We start from the raw sequence: 17,389 nt of genomic DNA on the forward strand, positions 1-17,389 counted from the left end.
TATGCCCAAGAGGACCTGCGGTGGCCATTACATGTCATGCATGCGCAGTGTTACAGCGCGCAAAGCCACAACCAATAGGGAGAAGCTGCAAGCAAGGACTACATGTCCCATGAGCCATGTAAGAGGTCACATGCACTGAGATAGCCAATGGGGTACAGTAGCTAGAATCCCTGCTAACAGGATATAGTTACCACAGACTGACACCACGTTTGTCAGTGGGTGCTGGGATAAGATAAGGGGAGGTTGTGTGTGCAGGCGTTCGTGACCCTCTGCATTAGGTCAGATATTCCCCTAGGCCCCAGCTAGGCCCCATTCATTTATAAGCTTGTGGCTGCTATAGCGACAGGCCCTAGGTAGGGATTTTGCCCCATTAGGAGTGATAGTCAGGGACACAGCTGCCATGCTGCGCAACCCTGAGAAGTGAGTTCTGGGACCAGAGCTCCACTAAGAGAGAGAGACTGCCTTCAGGGTGGGATCACCCCTGGACAATATCTCCAGTGGAGTCCAGGACATCGCGGAGGAGATCGTGGATCGGCGGATCCTTTGTGAAGTTGTCGGCGGGCCCAGGTGCTGGAGCACCCGGCAGGTATCGTTATAAAGTGCACCAACATACTGTACAGTACGGTGCTGATCACACCTAAGGGGTGGGGGTCATAACTGGGGGACACTTAAGAGGAAGAGTGGCCCAGGGCCTCATACATTATTGTGGACACGGTGTGGGGTAACACGATGGAGGTTACGCCTTGCATGGTGCGTGGGCAGTTGTACTATTAGTCATATACAGTTATAACATTATTAGAGTGATAAGAAATATATTGCTAAGTAAAGGTGGTTCTATTTTACACTGTGTGGGTGTGATAAATGTTGTTGGGTCCTGTGAGGGGCTCCTCCCACTACGTTGGGATCCCTCTTAGGTGGAGGCGCTGCATCAGATTTGTAAGCACATCACCCCAGGCTCCCCGTGATGGAGGTTTAGGCTCCTGTGAGCCAACAGATAAAAGGGCAGCACCAGTAGACTCTTCACACTACAGGGAAAGAGGCCTACACTTATTTTTACACCCCCCCCCCTTTTTTTTTGGTATAGGAATTGCATTTATGTATGTTATTTTTATTTTACATATATTTTTCCTTTACTAAACATTTAATTTTCTGCATTCATTGATAGCAGCTGAATGTAATTGCCACGTCACGAGCTTTGGGTATTTAGTCCTCCCCTGTTTGATTGTTGGACACGCCCCATACGAAGCATCTAGCGAAACGCTGCATTGGGCGTCTTCTCTGCATTCTTGATCGGTTAGCAAGCTTTTGGGGATCCTGAGTCTGCCGTGGTGGTCTGTAATCTACATGCATATCCTGTGTACCCTGTGGTGGATGGAGCCGGACGAGGAGGCGGATAGCAGCTAACAGCTTCTCTTCCCTACTGATTCGGTGAAAAGAACCCTGCGTATCCCTGGGTCTGTTTGCTGTACTTTGTATGTTGCCGGATGTTAGTCCCCCACGATCAGTGGAACTGCATGCGGAGACAGTTAACAGCTGACAGTCTTCCCCCTGGCACTGATGGGGAGAAAAAAACATTTGCATATTTGGAACTGCCTGCTGCACATTTCATGCGGGTAACGCTGAAATTTTGACCCAACAGTTTGGCAAGTATTTTGCCTGCATGGAGCAGAGTGTACTGCTAATTATGACCAGCATTTGTGTGATATATACTACAGTGAGCACCTCAGTATTTAAACAGTGGATAGTTTGAATGCTGTAATCATTTAGGTCGAAGATAGTATCATCAATACTCAGTGGGAATTACATGGAAGGCCATACAGCCGCGGCCCCTTTTATTTTAAAACTTCTCGGATATTTTTCGGTGACTTTTCCGAATGCCACGCGCTTCACAGCGTTCATACGGCGTTCATGCGACATTCATGCCGTATTCATGTCGCATTCATGCCGGCGTCACCCGCGCTTGATCTGTTTAATAATAATGGTTCGGATTTAATTTGTTGCAATTCTTTGCGTATCCGCCAGGTGGCAGATATTCATGAATTGTAATGAATTCTAATGCGTACACTACAGTACTGTACATGTGCTTCAGTAATGTGTCGACTTGCAGGTGTTTAAAAACAGTGGTCCATTGTGAATTGACCTTGGTACTGAAGAAGTTACAATAATGTATCAATTTAGGCTTTTCATATTAAAAACTAAATGCGCAGTGTCTGGTGTTCTATTGTCCTGAGAGTCCCGAGATGAGTGCACCACTGCAGTCCGTGTTCAAAAAACCCGACAGAACGTACGCTTATTTAATATGGGCGGCAATTAATGCAACAGATGATAAGATGGCCACAGCTGGTCAAATATATCAATATTTTATCGATAATTATGACTTTTACAAATTTTCACCAGATGATCGTGTGTGGAAGCGTGCAATAAGAAAAAAGTTATGTATCGATCCGTGTTTTTTTCGTATTGATTCCGCACCCGGGGTTAGAGGAGGGTATTGGTGTGTTGCACCAGAATTTTCCAGTATCTTTGATCATGGAGACTTCAAAAGGCGAAAGGTCATGGTAAAACCAACGAAGAATCGTCAGTCCCAGGCAAGCAATGCGGCAGCGCCAGCACCGGCTTCCAATAACGGTCTGACCGTCAGTGAAAACCTGCTGACCAGTAACCCTTGCTATTTGTCCCCGCCTGGATACCTGCTGCCTGGGCCGGATTTCACGTACAGATACCAGCAAGCTTGCATGTACCAAAACAATTTCCAGCTTCATGAGCTGTCAACTACAGGTGTAGTGGGCCCGCTGTCACCTGTCAACTACGTGTATAATCAAGACTACGGGACTGGCAGTGGCTCAGCGCCAACCGCTTGGCAACGTCTATGGTGGGTACAGCAGCCGTACAGTATTTACAGTAATTCCCCTGTAATCAATCGATTTGCTTATGGTTATTTACAGTAGTTCTATTTTTTAGTCACAATTCGCCAAAATGTAGTCTTGCAATATCATTGGCTGAGCAGCTTCTACAGTAGATACTGAACAATTGGTGGACAGCTACGTAGGCGCATGCACATTGGAACCTTGTTCAAACGCATATGCGTCTCATCACATCTACTGTAGGGGCATGCGTGTACAGTATGTGAACAAGAGACGCCCACCTGAGAAAATTATTGTTGGGACTGACCGAGGGGATTGCAGGGACTGACTGTGGGAACTTCTTTAGGGGACTGATTAATTTCAACTAACCATTACAGAAATACTTTTATTTTTTTCCTCAGAAAATAAACTTTGTCATCAGGCTGAGAATGGCAAATGGAGGGATTTCGATGGATAATATTGCTTTTTGTAACGATGCTTGCACACTGCTGAATCTGAATCTGCCATTTTTATTGATTAGGATAGAATAACTGTGAGCTTTATAGAAAACCTGAAACAGTATGCTGTTTTTTTCATAAAGTTTATGTAGCCCGCTGTAAACAGCACAGGCTATACCTATCTCCCTTCTACTGTGGTAAGTCCTGTTAAGATCAGGCACCAGTAATCATCATGGGTTTTCCCCCCTTCATAGCCCTGCCTTGAGTGGTAGATGCAGGCCTGGACTCTGCTGCAGGCGTGAGCAAGAGGGGAGGTTATGCTGACATCACGAGAGGTGGTGCTAGCTCTATATTTAGCAGCCAACTCCTGTAAGTGGCGAGTCGAGTCTGCCGTAGGAGTCTGTTCTGCCGTGGGAGTCTGCCATAGGAGTCTGTTCTGCCATGGTAGTCTGCCAAGAGAGTCCTGCAGATCGGTCCAAGGAGTTGGAGGAGACCGCGGTGCAGGAACCGAGAGAGAGGAGTGGAGAGACTCCGCCGCTTCTAGTAGAGCGGATAGCACTATAGCCCTGGTGGACCAATGCCCCTCACCCCCTGCTTGGGGTGATGGGGAGAATCCAATCCCCACCGCGAGGATAACCTCGGAGGTGGGCCGCGGAGTATTGAAGCCCCAGCCCAGACCATCCTGTCGGAAGAGAGACTTGGAGGGAAGGAGAGGAGGAAATATCTGTGTGGGAGGAGAGCGGAGTAAGTAGCAAGGCTCTGCTGTTGTTGTTACGGCTGCTGGAAGCCACTACATTTGGGAGTGCTGATCTGCCAATAAAGAGACGATCCTTTGTACCAAAGACTGTGTGTGAGTTGGAAGCTATTACCCTGGGACTGAAGGGGTTCTTCTATACAGGTCCTGTCCCATATTCCTGGGAGTATAGAAGATGGAGGCACTGCACCACTAAGAGATCATGGAGTCTACCACCCCAGAAGCCCGGTCCTGGCTCCCCAATAACATCGCGGGAAGCTCAGACCCTCCTGTTCCCCACAGGTATGCACCACACTGCATGTAATCTGCCCTAATGCACCCTAGACACCACCGTAGAGTCTGGAGGTTGGGGGGAAGCAGGGTTACATTTGGAGGCGCTGCTGAGATATATGTCAGAACAGGACCGGCTTATAGCAAGGCGGAACGGGATGAGTGAGATGCACTCTCCGTGTAAGTGTTGGAGAAGGATGGGCGCAATTGCATATGCCGAGGGTAGTCAGGGGAGCTCAGACTCTCGCAAAGTACACCTTCGGCGCCCATAGGAGGTGGCGTAGGAAGGGTGAATAGTTAGACCTGACCAAGTCCCTTGAGGCAGGTAGCGTGAGGCAACTGGGGGGGTCAGCCTGTTAACCAGTCCAGGGACCATGGCCCAGGGCCCGCGCTATGAGTGGCCAAAAGTAGGAGACGCCCGTACCTAGAAGAGAGGTACCCTAGCTATTACCCACACACACGCACCACAGAACACTTGCATGGTAGACATCGAGTACAGTGCATGGAGGAGAGGAGTTCCGCTAAGCCTGGGGTAAAAGTCACCTCAATTTAGTGAGACACAGAATGCAGAGAATGCAGTCAGTCAGTCAGTGTTTAGGTACGAGATACCCGTTAGACACTGAGGATAGGGCACATGGACATTTGGAGGACCCATCCAAAATGGCGTCCATCCCTACATGTGCTCCGCGGAGCAAGAAAAGTGATCCAAAATGGCGGTTCCCGCCAAGCCTGGAGCAAGCACATGCATCGAGACTATAAGGAGAATGTGGCTGGAAATGTGTAGTAATCTGGTGCCAAACCCGGATTCTTTGCAAGGGGAGAGGAGCGGCGCGAAAACCGAGGGCCCACCCACCTGTGCCGTGACTGTTCAGCAAGCCAGGCCGAGTCACGCTGAAGAAGAAAAGATCCCGCCTCTGGATTCCACCAGAGGGGGGGGCACAAGGAGAACCAATCAGGAGAGTCCTCCCCAGCGAAGTGAGGGACCGGAAGCCTGAGCGAAGAGCTTCACTTTTGTCTGGCAGTCGAGGAGCAAGGAGCTGAAACACTGAGCTGTTCCAACCCTGAGCGAACCATGTCCGAGATGAATACTTCCATTTACCAATTACCAGGAGGCCTACTGGTAGTGGAGGTAGCTGAGCACGAATACATCCGATGTTTGTGCGTTCACTGCGGGATACCGGGCGCGGTACCAAGCACCAAGGCCTGATGCCCTCAATGTGGCACGTTTTACCTTTGGCCGAACGAGCCGTGGCCTTTGTTCGGAACCCCGCGGGGTGCCTCTCCGGGAACATTGACGGAGGTGGCGGAAGACAAAGACAAGACTGCCCTGGTTCCCTGTCACACCCAAGCGGGAGGAACCAAGGCTCAGCCCGCTATTGAACTGAGCGAGCTGGCAACAGAAAAGAGCGCGACCGCAGTGGAGGTACCAGAGCGAGACTACTTTGTACCTATACCCACTGGTTGTATCACCGAAGAACCAGGTGACTCCTTAGCGGAGGAAACGATCACGATTTCCTCGGAGGAAGAGGTTGGCGTGACATCGGTGGCGATGCGCCTACCGGCGAACCACCCCATAGGCATCAAGAGAGAGCAGACAAGTCCGGACACCATCCGACGACAAGCGCTGGTGCGGCCAGTGGTGACTCCCAGTGTGGCGGAAACGGAGACGGAGACCGAGACGATCCTAGAGGAGCCCGATGTCATCAAAAAGCAGCGGAGCGGTAAGGAGACTCCACCACCCTCTTACTCCCGCCAGGCGCAGACCGCAACCCCGGCGAACAAGAAAGAGAGGCTTGAGGCCTACTTGTTCGACCGTGTACCGGATGCTCCACCACCGCCCCTGCAGGTCCCCGACGCACTTCCGGTGCGTAACCACGGAGCAGGTGGAGATTCTGCGGGCGATCCTGATGATGTCGTTTCCGGTTCCACCGGAAAGAGAAGGCCTGGAGGAGTGTTCTCCTCTCGAAGCATAGACTCAGCCATTGCCCTGGCTACCCTACAGAGACGAGGCCCCTCCCGAGAAGCCAGAAGTATGGCGGAGAGTGCCTCAAAGAAAATGTTCATTGGGCGAGGTATCACCCGCTTGCTGGACAATACCATGGACGTTCCCCCAACCCCGGCCCATAGCTCATCTGCCCCGGCCACTGCCCCTGCCCCGTCACGAGTGGTGCCACCGGGACCTACCAGGGATAAGTTATGTAAATACCCCAAATACTCCAAGGACTTACGGGATTGTGAGTTGAGTGATGAAGGGTCTGATGGGGAGATACCGTATTCAAGTCTTATACCTGTGCCTAACCCTGTGCCGTTTTCTCCTGCAGCTAGAGGGAGGGCTCGTGGGTCTCACACTCCAGTAGAGGCTGGGTCTACCAGCAAAGTGGTGCACAAAATGAATCCTACTACGTATTATAATGCCAAGGGGAGGAGAGATTGCTCGCGATCTACTGATGCGGGTACGTCCGGTGTATCATCTCAGGTAGAGTCTGATGTAGAACGCACTAGTCATTCCGCAGAGTACGAACACAGCGACAAATGGTGGGCGCCTTTGTTCACCGGATACCACGAGGGGATGGACCGTACAAGGTTCTTATTAATTAAGGATAATGTAGTAGACCATTGGTGGGCGGCTGGTTCTTTCACTCCGCAGGAGGTGGAGGATGAGTTAGATCACCGGTTTCGAGAGATAGAACAGAAACTTATTGTACCTCGATGCCCCAGTATTTTGTATGATGAAGTAGCTCCAGAAGAGCCTGTGTTTTGGGTACTGCCGAGCAGGGCAGGGCACCGCAAACTCACCAAACTAAGTCGAGCTGACAGGGCCATAGTCGCTAGATACCGGCAATCCCACGGGTATGAGTATCCCTATGTGCCTGAGCCCATCATGAGGGAAATTGAAGAGAACCGAGACAGTTGGCTCAGGGAGGCAGTCCAGGAATACCTTCGGACCAAGTTCGGTCAGGGAGGGTATCACAATGAGGATAAGATTAGTGAATTAGTACGCATATGGAGCATTGGTAGATGTATCTACATGCACGGTGTTACATACAGGCCTGAGCATGGGCTGGTCCAATAGTTCGCTGTGACTGTCACGGATCATAATGGACGGCGGGTAAGAAAGCCTGATCCAAAGCACTATCTGTAGGGTTCTCCATGTTGGGAGTACCCGGTTGTACTTGTACTGAACTACCTCATTATGCCATGTATTATGACAATGTTTATGTGTGTTGTTTCCCAGGTGGTTCGCCGCAGGATGGGTCTGCTAAAACTAGGTCCAAGTGGGGACCATTGGATTCCACCATAAGGAGAGTGTAGCCCGCTGTAAACAGCACAGGCTATACCTATCTCCCTTCTACTGTGGTAAGTCCTGTTAAGATCCGGCACCAGTAATCATCATGGGTTTTCCCCCCTTCATAGCCCTGCCCTGAGTTGATAGATGTAGGCCTGGACTCTGCTGCAGGCGTGAGCAAGAGGGGAGGTTATGCTGACGAGAGGTGGGGCTAGCTCTATATTTAGCAGCCAACTCCTGTAAGTGGCGAGTCGAGTCTGCCGTAGGAGTCTGTTCTGCCGTGGGAGTCTGCCGTAGGAGTCTGTTCTGCCGTGGGAGTCTGCCAAGAGAGTTCTGAGGATCGGTCCAAGGAGTTGGAGGAGACCGCGGTCTCACCTGCGCAGCCGTGCAGGAACCGAGAGAGAGGAGTGGAGAGACTCCGCCGCTTCTAGTAGAGCGGATAGCACTATAGCCCTGGTGGATCAATGCACCTCACCCCCTGCCTGGGGTGATGGGGAGAATCCAATCCCCACCACGAGGATAACCTCGGAGGTGGGCCGCGGGGTATTGAAGCCCCAGCCCAGACCATCCTGTCGGACGAGAGACTTGGAAGGAAGGAGAGGAGGAAATATCTGTGTGGGAGGAGAGCGGAGTAATTAGCAAGGCTCTGCTGTTGTTGTTGCGCCTGCTGGAAGCCACTACATTTGGGAGTGCTGATCTGCCAATAAAGAGACGATCCTTTGTACCAAAGACTGTGTGTTGGAAGCTATTACCCGGGGACCGTAGGGATTCTTCTATACAGGTCCTGTCCCATTTTCCTGGGAGTATAGAAGATGGAGGCGCTGCACCACTAAGAGATCATGGAGGCTACCACCCCAGAAGCCCGGTCCTGGCTCCCCAATAACATCGGGGGAAGCTCAGGCCCTCCTGTTCCTCACAGGTATGCACCACACCGCATGTAATCTGCCCTCATGCACCACCGTAGAGTCTGGGAGTTGGGGGGAAGCAACTTTTTGCTTACTGTACTGTATAATAAACCCCAAAAAGAAAAAGTATGCATTTATTCTGTGCATGTATTACAGTACAGTATGTGTGTTCTAATAATAATACTAATGCCGATAATGCGTTTTAATACTGTTTTGATGTACTGTAATGCGCATGCCTACAGTATACTGTACAGTACTGTACAGTATGCCTCATGGAACTGTATAGTACAGTACACTACATTTTTACTGATGGGCGCAGTAAGTAAAAAAACATTAATTGTGTCCAGTAAGTAAAAACATACAGGTATATTTAAAACAAGCAGCAATTTTTTTTATTAATTCTAAAAACATTTCTGGTGTACTGTAAGCAAAAACATATTAGAATACAATTTAAAACAATGAACAAGTCAGAAATGAATCAACATTTTAACAGACGACCAATCACGCAGCGAATTCGATCCCCAGCAGATTGTCCTTCCGGGGCCGATGCCTTGTATGCCGCAAAATGCCATTAATGGAGTCCCTCACGATTTTCATTAAAGGATCGGTAATTCTAAAATAGCGCCGCAATTCCTCCACAATAGTCTTTCTTAAATTTTCAGGAAGAGCCTTTTTGTCGCGATTCCCTTCGTAGTTTACATGACCTCAGAGCCTGTGAGGAAGCTCCCCCTCTGATCCCGCCCCCCCCCTATCACACATAAATAAACACAACAAAGGTCTGGAGGTTCAAGGGCCACGGCTTTATTTACACAAATAATAATAAACCTTGGTGAGTGCTACCTCTGCCAGCGTACTCTTTTCCGGGTAAAGGCCATTGGCACCCCAACCACGGCCCGCACACCCACCAAGCCGGGCGCCTGTTGGCCCGGCTTTTAAGCGATACTGGGCTCAGGCCCTGCCCACTCACTCCCCACCCGAAGGCTTTAGGGGTTATCTGCACCATAGAGCCCCCGCTGACAAGGCTACCGCGCACTCAGCCCCCCCAACAGCCCCCATGACGAAGGCAACGCATGCCTTAAAATGCCCACCTCAGGTATGTCAACATCAAGTCTTTCTTTTATCCACATTCTGAAAGGGGGAAAAAATACAGCATACACAATATAATTAAACACTGTCATGTTTATCACACAAGGGCCGCGTGGGCGGGAGTTCCTTCTTGTGCCAGACAGCCTTCCCGCTCCCTGCCCAGTTTAAATCCCCTAAGCCCCACCCCCCCACCCCTGTGGAGGGGTGGCGCGTAGGCAGAAGGGAGTGGAAGCAGAATCCGGCCGGCCGGGACAGGGAGGCATTGCGCATCCTAGCGCTGCAGGTGAGGGGACCCCGCAGGGGGGGGGTTAATTGGGAAGAGGAGGGAGCCTGGCCCCAGCGGTCATGAGCCCCATCACTGAGGGGCTCCAAGCTGCCTTGTGGGCCCAACCACAGTACACCGAGTAGGGCACGTGGTGCTTGAAAATTAACATGGCATGCCTCTGGGGTATACCAGCACTTGTAAACCTATACTTCTCCCTGAGTGGCTGGGGCAGCTCGTGCAGGATGATGTCGGGCACCGTCTCAATGCAAGCGTATGTGGGTTGGATTCTGGGAGCGGGTTTTCTTCTGGGAGCGGGTGTGCTTGTGGTGGCGGACTAGGTTAGGTTGTCTGGGAGGATGCTTTCTTCTTGTCTTGGTCGCCTTGTCAGTGTTGTCTCCTGGCGTTGTCTTGACGGGGTTGTCATGTCATCCTCGTCAACGGCATACATGAACACATATTCTTCTGATGGAGGGGGTGCGCTTGGTGATGGAAGGTTGAAGGTCCCATTCATCCCATCCATGCCACCATCCTGCTCCGGCGTCCGTGATATGGGGGCATGAACTCCAAGCAAATTAAGGGTCCCCGCTATGTCAGACTCTATCTTCTCCATCCGTTGATCCATCTTCTTCATCCGTTGATCCATCTTCTCCATCCATTGATCCATCTTCTCCATCCGTTGATCCATCTTCTTCATCCGTTGATCCATCTTCTCCATCCATTGATCCATCTTCTCCATCCGTTGATCCATATTTAGCATGGTCTCTAAAAGAAGATCTATCTTTACCAGCATAGAGTTCCCAGGGATATCGACACTTAACCATTCAGTATGCAGTCTAACGAGCTGGATCTTGTGCATGGGGTGCTGTGGACATCTGGGTGGATGGGTGCTGAAGAGGATAATAGGGGTTACCTGGAGAGAAGCGGTAGCGTCGTCGAAGAGTGATGGAGGAGGTGTCCTGTGTATTTCCGGGAGAGAAGCGACAGAGTCGTCGAAGAGTGATGGAGAAGGTGCCCTGTGGATTTCCGGGAGAGAAGCAACAGAGTCATCGAGGAGTGATGGAGAAGGCGGCCTGTGGATTTCCGGGAGAGAAGCGGCAGGGTCGTCGAGGAGCGATGGAGGAGGTGTCCTCTGGGTTTCCGGGAGAGAAGCGGCAGCGGCGGTGGCGAGGGCTGATGGAGAAGGTGACCATTTGTTTTGCTTTGAGTGTACATCACTGAATTTCTTCTTGACATAATAAGGCTTCTTAAAAGCCTTAGCCTATGGAGTCATCAGAAGGTTTTCTTAATTAGCCTTAGCCTGTCGCTTTGGCCTTGGCTTGGAAACGGCTGCCGCCTTTTGCTTTTTCTGCACGACAGGCACGGCAGAAGAGAGTTGGCTCTTGCTTCCGTAGAATCGGGGTTGATCCATGGAAGCAGATGGCACAATGCAGTATCTGGACAAGGGCAAGTTCAGATACAGATCATCGAGTGGGAGGCTATGCAATGTGTGTCACCTTTTATGCATGGCGACGAGGTGCAGGTGTTAAAAGTGGGCGTACTCTAATGTGAGTCAGTAGAGTATAAATACACCATCCATTTTGTGGATTCACTGCACATTGAATACACATTGAATATACATTCTTGTGCTTGTATTTCTTTCTACACGCAGCAATGCCTGTTAAAAAGATTTCTAAGGATCTCAGCATGAGAATAAAGGAGATGTACATGAGAGGACAACGAATTTCAGATATTCAACGCTGGTCAAGTACATCAGGCCTCATTGTACCAGCAGCCACCGTGAGCTATCATGCCCACGGTAAGACCAAAAAAGTCAAGAGGACACCAACGGTAACTAACGCGTAAGTACTGTACTATAGTATACTGTAAAGTATTTTGAATACTGTACTGTATGTTTTCTGTACCGTGCAGTACTGCAATAGCACTTTTATTGGTTAGATGGCTTATTGTATTGTATTGTATTGTATTGTATGTCTTTATTTATATAGCGCCATTAATGTACATAGCGCTTCACAGCAGTAATACATGTGGTAATCCAATAAATAACAGATAATATAAATAACAGATCATGGGAATAAGTGCTTTAGACATTAAGGAAGAGGAGTCCCTGCTCCGAGGAGCTTACAGTCTAATTGGTAGGTAGGGAGAACGTACAGAGACAGTAGGAGGGAGTTCTGGTAAGTGCATCTGCAGGGGGCCAAGCTTTATGTGCCATGTGTTCAGAATAGCCACAGTGCTATTCATATGCTTCTTTAAGCAAGTGTGTCTTAAGGTGGGTCTTAAAGGTGGATAGAGAGGGTGCTAGTCGGGTACTGAGGGGAAGGGCATTTCAGAGGTGAGGGGCAGTCAATGAAAAAGGTTTAAGGCGGGAGAGGGCTTTAGATACAAAGAGGGTAGAAAGAAGACATCCTTGAGAAGAACGCAAGAGTCTGGATGGTGCATAACGAGAAATTAGGGCTGAGATGTAAGGAGGGGCAAAAGAGTGTAAAGCTTTAAAAGTGAGGAGAAGAATGGAGTGTGAGATGCGGGATTTGATCGGAAGCAAGGAGAGGGATTTCATGAGGGGAGATGCTGAGACAGATCTAGGAAAGAGTAGAGTGATTCTGGCAGCAGCGTTAAGGATAGATTGTAGGGGAGACAGGTGAGAGGCAGGAAGGCCGGACAGCAGGAGGTTACAGTAATCAAGACGGGAGAGAATGAGGGCCTGAGTCAGAGTTTTAGCAGTCGAGCAACAGAGGAAAGGGCTTATCTTTGTTATATTGCGGAGGAAAAAGCGACAGGTTTTAGAAATGTTTTGAATGTGAGGGGCAAATGTGAGAGAGGAGTCGAGTGTGACCCCAAGGCAGCGTGCTTGGGCTACTGGGTGAATGATCGTAGTTCCAACAGTACTGTGGAAGGAGGTAGTAGAGCCAGGTTTGGGAGGAAGTATGAGGAGCTCTGTTTTAGCCATGTTGAGTTTAAGGCGGCGGAGGGCCATCCAGGATGATATAGCAGAGAGACATTCAGAAACTTTGGTTTGTACAGCAGGTGTAAGGTCGGGTGTTGAGAAATATATTTGTGTGTCATCAGCATAGAGGTGATAATTAAACCCAAAAGATGTTATTAGGTCACCTAGAGAGAGTGTATACAGAGAAAAGAGAAGAGGTCCCAGGACAGAGCCCTGGGGTACCCCCACAGAGAGATCAATAGAGGAGGAGGAGGTGTTAGCAGAAGAGACACTGAAAGTACGATGGGAGAGGTAGGATGAGATCCAGGATAGAGCTTTGTTCTGAATGCCAAGAGTATGGAGAATGTGAAGGAGAAGAGGGTGGTCCACGGTGTCAAATGCTGCAGAGAAGTCGAGTAATATGAGAAGAGTGTAATGGCCTCTGTCTTTTGCAGCATGGAGGTCATCAGTTATTTTAGTGAGGGCTGTTTCCGTGGAGTGAGCAGTGCGGAAGCCAGATTGTAGAGGGTCTAGGAGAGAATAGGTGTTGAGAAAATGGAGCAAGCGAGTGAATACAAGACGTTCAAGGAGTTTAGAGGCAAAAGGCAGGAGGGAGACAGGCCGATAGTTTGAAAGACAGGTAGGGTCAAGCTTGCTGCTTTTGAGTAATGGTATGACTGTTGCATGTTTGAAGGAGGATGGAAAGGTTCCAGAGCAGAGGGAGGAGTTAAAAATGTGCGTGAGCGTAGGGATTATAGTAGGAGCAAGAGGTTTTTAACGTTTTAACAGAACCATTTTCCTAGCAATTATTAGATAAACTGTACTGTACAATTTTTTTTGTGTTACAGTACACCTCCTTCCTCTACTATCATAATTGCATTCCTACATTCTTATAATCAATTCAAGTTGAAAGTGAGTTGCACCTCTTTCCTTAATTATCACTCACTTCATTATTACTCATTATGACTCAGGCACAACCCCCTCATTACAGTACACAGTTTACTCACATTCTGACACACACACACACACACACACACATATATTAAGTACCGTTAATATTATATCTGTTATATATTTTTATGCAGAGTGTCTTTGACCCTTAAGGCACTCTTCTCATCATTCTCTTCACTTATTTGGTCAACCAGAAGAGTTGTCTCTCTACAGGAAACAACAATAAGTTACAGTAGCCCACAAGTACAGTACATAATTTATCATAGAATAACATATATATATATGTTATTCTATGATAAATTATGTACTGTACTTGTGGGCTACTGTAACTTATTGTTGTTTCCTGTAGGGAGACAACTCTTCTGGTTGACCAAATAAGTGAAGAGAATGATGAGAAGAGTGCCTTAAGGGTCAAAGACACTCTGCATAAAAATCACAATCTAACCGTATCAGAGTCCAGCATCAAGAAGATGAGACGCATAATCGGATGGAAATATGGACATGGGAGGTTAGTACTGGACAGTGCAGGAGGTAAAAGTGTGGTTTAATAAAATGTACTGTGCCTATAAAATTATTCCTTGTCATTGCAGAGCGTACCCTATGATAAGGGACATCAACAAGATCAAGAGAGTAGTCCAGGCACAGGCATGGATTGACAGTGGCGAAACGTTTCGGGATTGCATCTTTACTGACGAGTCTACTGTATCGCTGGAGAGATTTGCAACCTTTGCATTCCACAAAAAAGGACGCACATCTATGAAACCACGTCCAAAACACCCAGTGAAGATGCATGTGTGGGGTGTCATCTCTAGGCGTGGACCAGGATGCATCATCTTCTTTGATGGTACAGTATAATAATGCACAAAGTCACATGCTGTTGCCTTATGCACTGCACTGTACTACTGTAGTGTTCATTATTTTGAGCACTTCTCTTTTCTTGTTACAGGAATCATGAATAAAGCTTTTTTCCAAGAGCAAATAGTGCCTGAGATTGTGGAATACATCACACGTGAATTCCCAGATGGTCACCCTTTCTACCAGGACAACAATCCTAAGCACACCGCGTCAACTGCGCATATTCTTGCCTGCGGTATCAACTGGGTGAAGACGCCAGCGGAGTAAGTACGGTAACCGTGTCTCATTTTTTCCCACTGTTTACTGTGTATCTCTTTAACTAATTCTCCTTTTTTCCCCCTCCAATGACAGATCGCCAGACTTCAATCCTATCGAAATGGTCTGACATCAGCTGAAGGATTATATCCGAAAAGTGGTGAACCCTCAAAAAAGGATGAGTTGGTGAATGGCATACTGAGTTTTTGGAATGATGTACTCACCGTGGAACGATGTAATAAATATATCGACCATATTGCGACTATGTTGCCCATTGTCATACAGCGTAATGAGCATGCATCAGGAAGGTAGTATGGTACAGTACTGTACTGTAGTATGGTAAGTACAGGCACAACAAGTACAGTATGATACAGGTAAGTATGGCACAGATTGTTTTACAGTATACAGCATGCACTTCACTGCACTATCTTTTTCTTTTCAGAGAGAGCTGCACTCCCAATCTTATTACAACGTATTTAACAGTAGTCATACAGTAGTTCCAGTATACAGTAGTTTGGCAGTAGTAACTGCATAGTCCAATATGGAGTAGCAATACAGTACACAATGCCATTATATGCACTTACTGTAACTGCACTAATTGTTTCTTTCCTTTTCACAGAGAGCTGCACTAAAAAAGGACGGGTGGGGGGAGGGGAGGTATCATGTGTAATTTGTGTGAACTGTGTGTATAGTGTATCTACAGTACACACATTTACACAAACCCCCCTCTCTCAATGAACTACAGAATTAAATGTGGCCATGACGAAGAAGAGAAAGACTAATCATTTGTATTACTGTTTTTATTATTTTAAATGTGCATTATTCATGATTATTTGTATTTTTCATTCTTCCATGATTATGCACCGGCCCTCAATTTTCAACTGACAGAAGAACTACAGTACACTACTGTACACGTGTACAAAGAAGATAAACACTGAATGTTGTATTATTCATGATTATTTGTATTTTTTATTCCTGATAAAAAAAAAAAAAATATTTCATTACATTCACGATAATCATAATAATTGAAACAGCCACCCCCACCCCCCTAAGAATATTTTTTAAATCTCTTTTTTTTTCTTTTAACTTTAAATTCACTTTGAATGTGTGGGGGGATTCTTCAAGAAGGCTTTGGGTTTGTGTGTGAAGTGCTTAGGGGCTACACTACTTCCTGTAATTGCCAAGAAGGGCTTGTCAGATTAACATATAAAATTGGGGAAGGTGTGGATACACATTTCTATTCATTGGCTAATCAGATTAACATATTCAATTCGAGAAGGGTGTATCACAAGTGTGCATGCTTTACCGTAAACAAAGCCTCAAAGGGTTGGGGGGGGGGGGGGTGGATGGATGAGTCATCATACTGGATTAGCTGTACTGTAGTTCAAAGAAATATTTTCAGTGAAATATTTTCATATTCCCCACACCCCCAAATCAATAAAAATCACTTAAAGCATTTGAACGACTAGTGTCGCATTAAAAAGCTACAGTGCCGATTGAATATCAGAATACCAAGAATTTTTATGCAGGCACATGTCTGGAAACGAAACAAAAAAAAACAAAAACAAAATTCAGACTTGAACTTCCAAATGAATGTGAAGTTATACACGCATGCGCTGAAATGTGACACCAGGCTCTGTACGTTATACACGCAGGAATGTGATGACAGGTTCGGGATGATTGAAGCCTGGAAGCAATCTGGCTTTCAGAAAGCCATCTGGCTGGGAGAGGTGTACTGTAGATAAGAAGTTGAAATAGTACTTTAGCCTTGTGTGTGTGCGGGGGCGAAAGGGAGGGAGAGCGCTGTACTGTATGCGCCGAAATGTGATACTGTAACACGCCTATGCGTTTCAACAATGTTCAAATGAGACATACAGTACGGTACAGTACACGTATAATATAAAAACAGTATGAAAAGAAGTAAAAGTACTGATTACAAAATAATACAGTCCATATAGAAATGTAATAATTTTATATTCGAAGAAGACGCAACATTATATTTTTGTAATACTGTATACTGTAAATCTTCCATTTTACAAATACTGCGCGCACACACACAGGCTTGCAAAAAATGTACGGCTGAACTGTAGGTTGAATGGCTATTAGACTTTTAAGACAACAGCTCGCGAACGCCCACCTGTGTTTTTAGACGGTATTGCCGTATAGCAGACTCATTGTGTGCACCACCATTGAGATATATATATATTTGTTCAAATAATTTGGGGTTTAATGAATTGGCTTATTTAATTAATAGGTAGTAGAACTCATCTCTAAATTCTTTTTTCTAATTGTATTGTATGTCTTTAATTATATAGCGCCATTAATGTACATAGCGCTTCACAGTAGTATTACATGGGGTAATCAAATAAATAACAGATAATATAAATAATAATATAAATAACCGGTCATGGGAATAAGTGCTTCAGACATAAAAGTAACATTAAGAAAGAGGAGTCCCTGCTCCGAGGAGCTTACAATCTAATTGGTAGGGAGAACATACAGAGACAGTAGGAGGGCATTCTGGTAAGTGCATCTGCA

The sequence above is a fragment of the Ascaphus truei genome, chromosome 5, assembly GCF_040206685.1.
Source record: "Ascaphus truei isolate aAscTru1 chromosome 5, aAscTru1.hap1, whole genome shotgun sequence".
Lineage (NCBI taxonomy): Eukaryota > Metazoa > Chordata > Amphibia > Anura > Ascaphidae > Ascaphus > Ascaphus truei.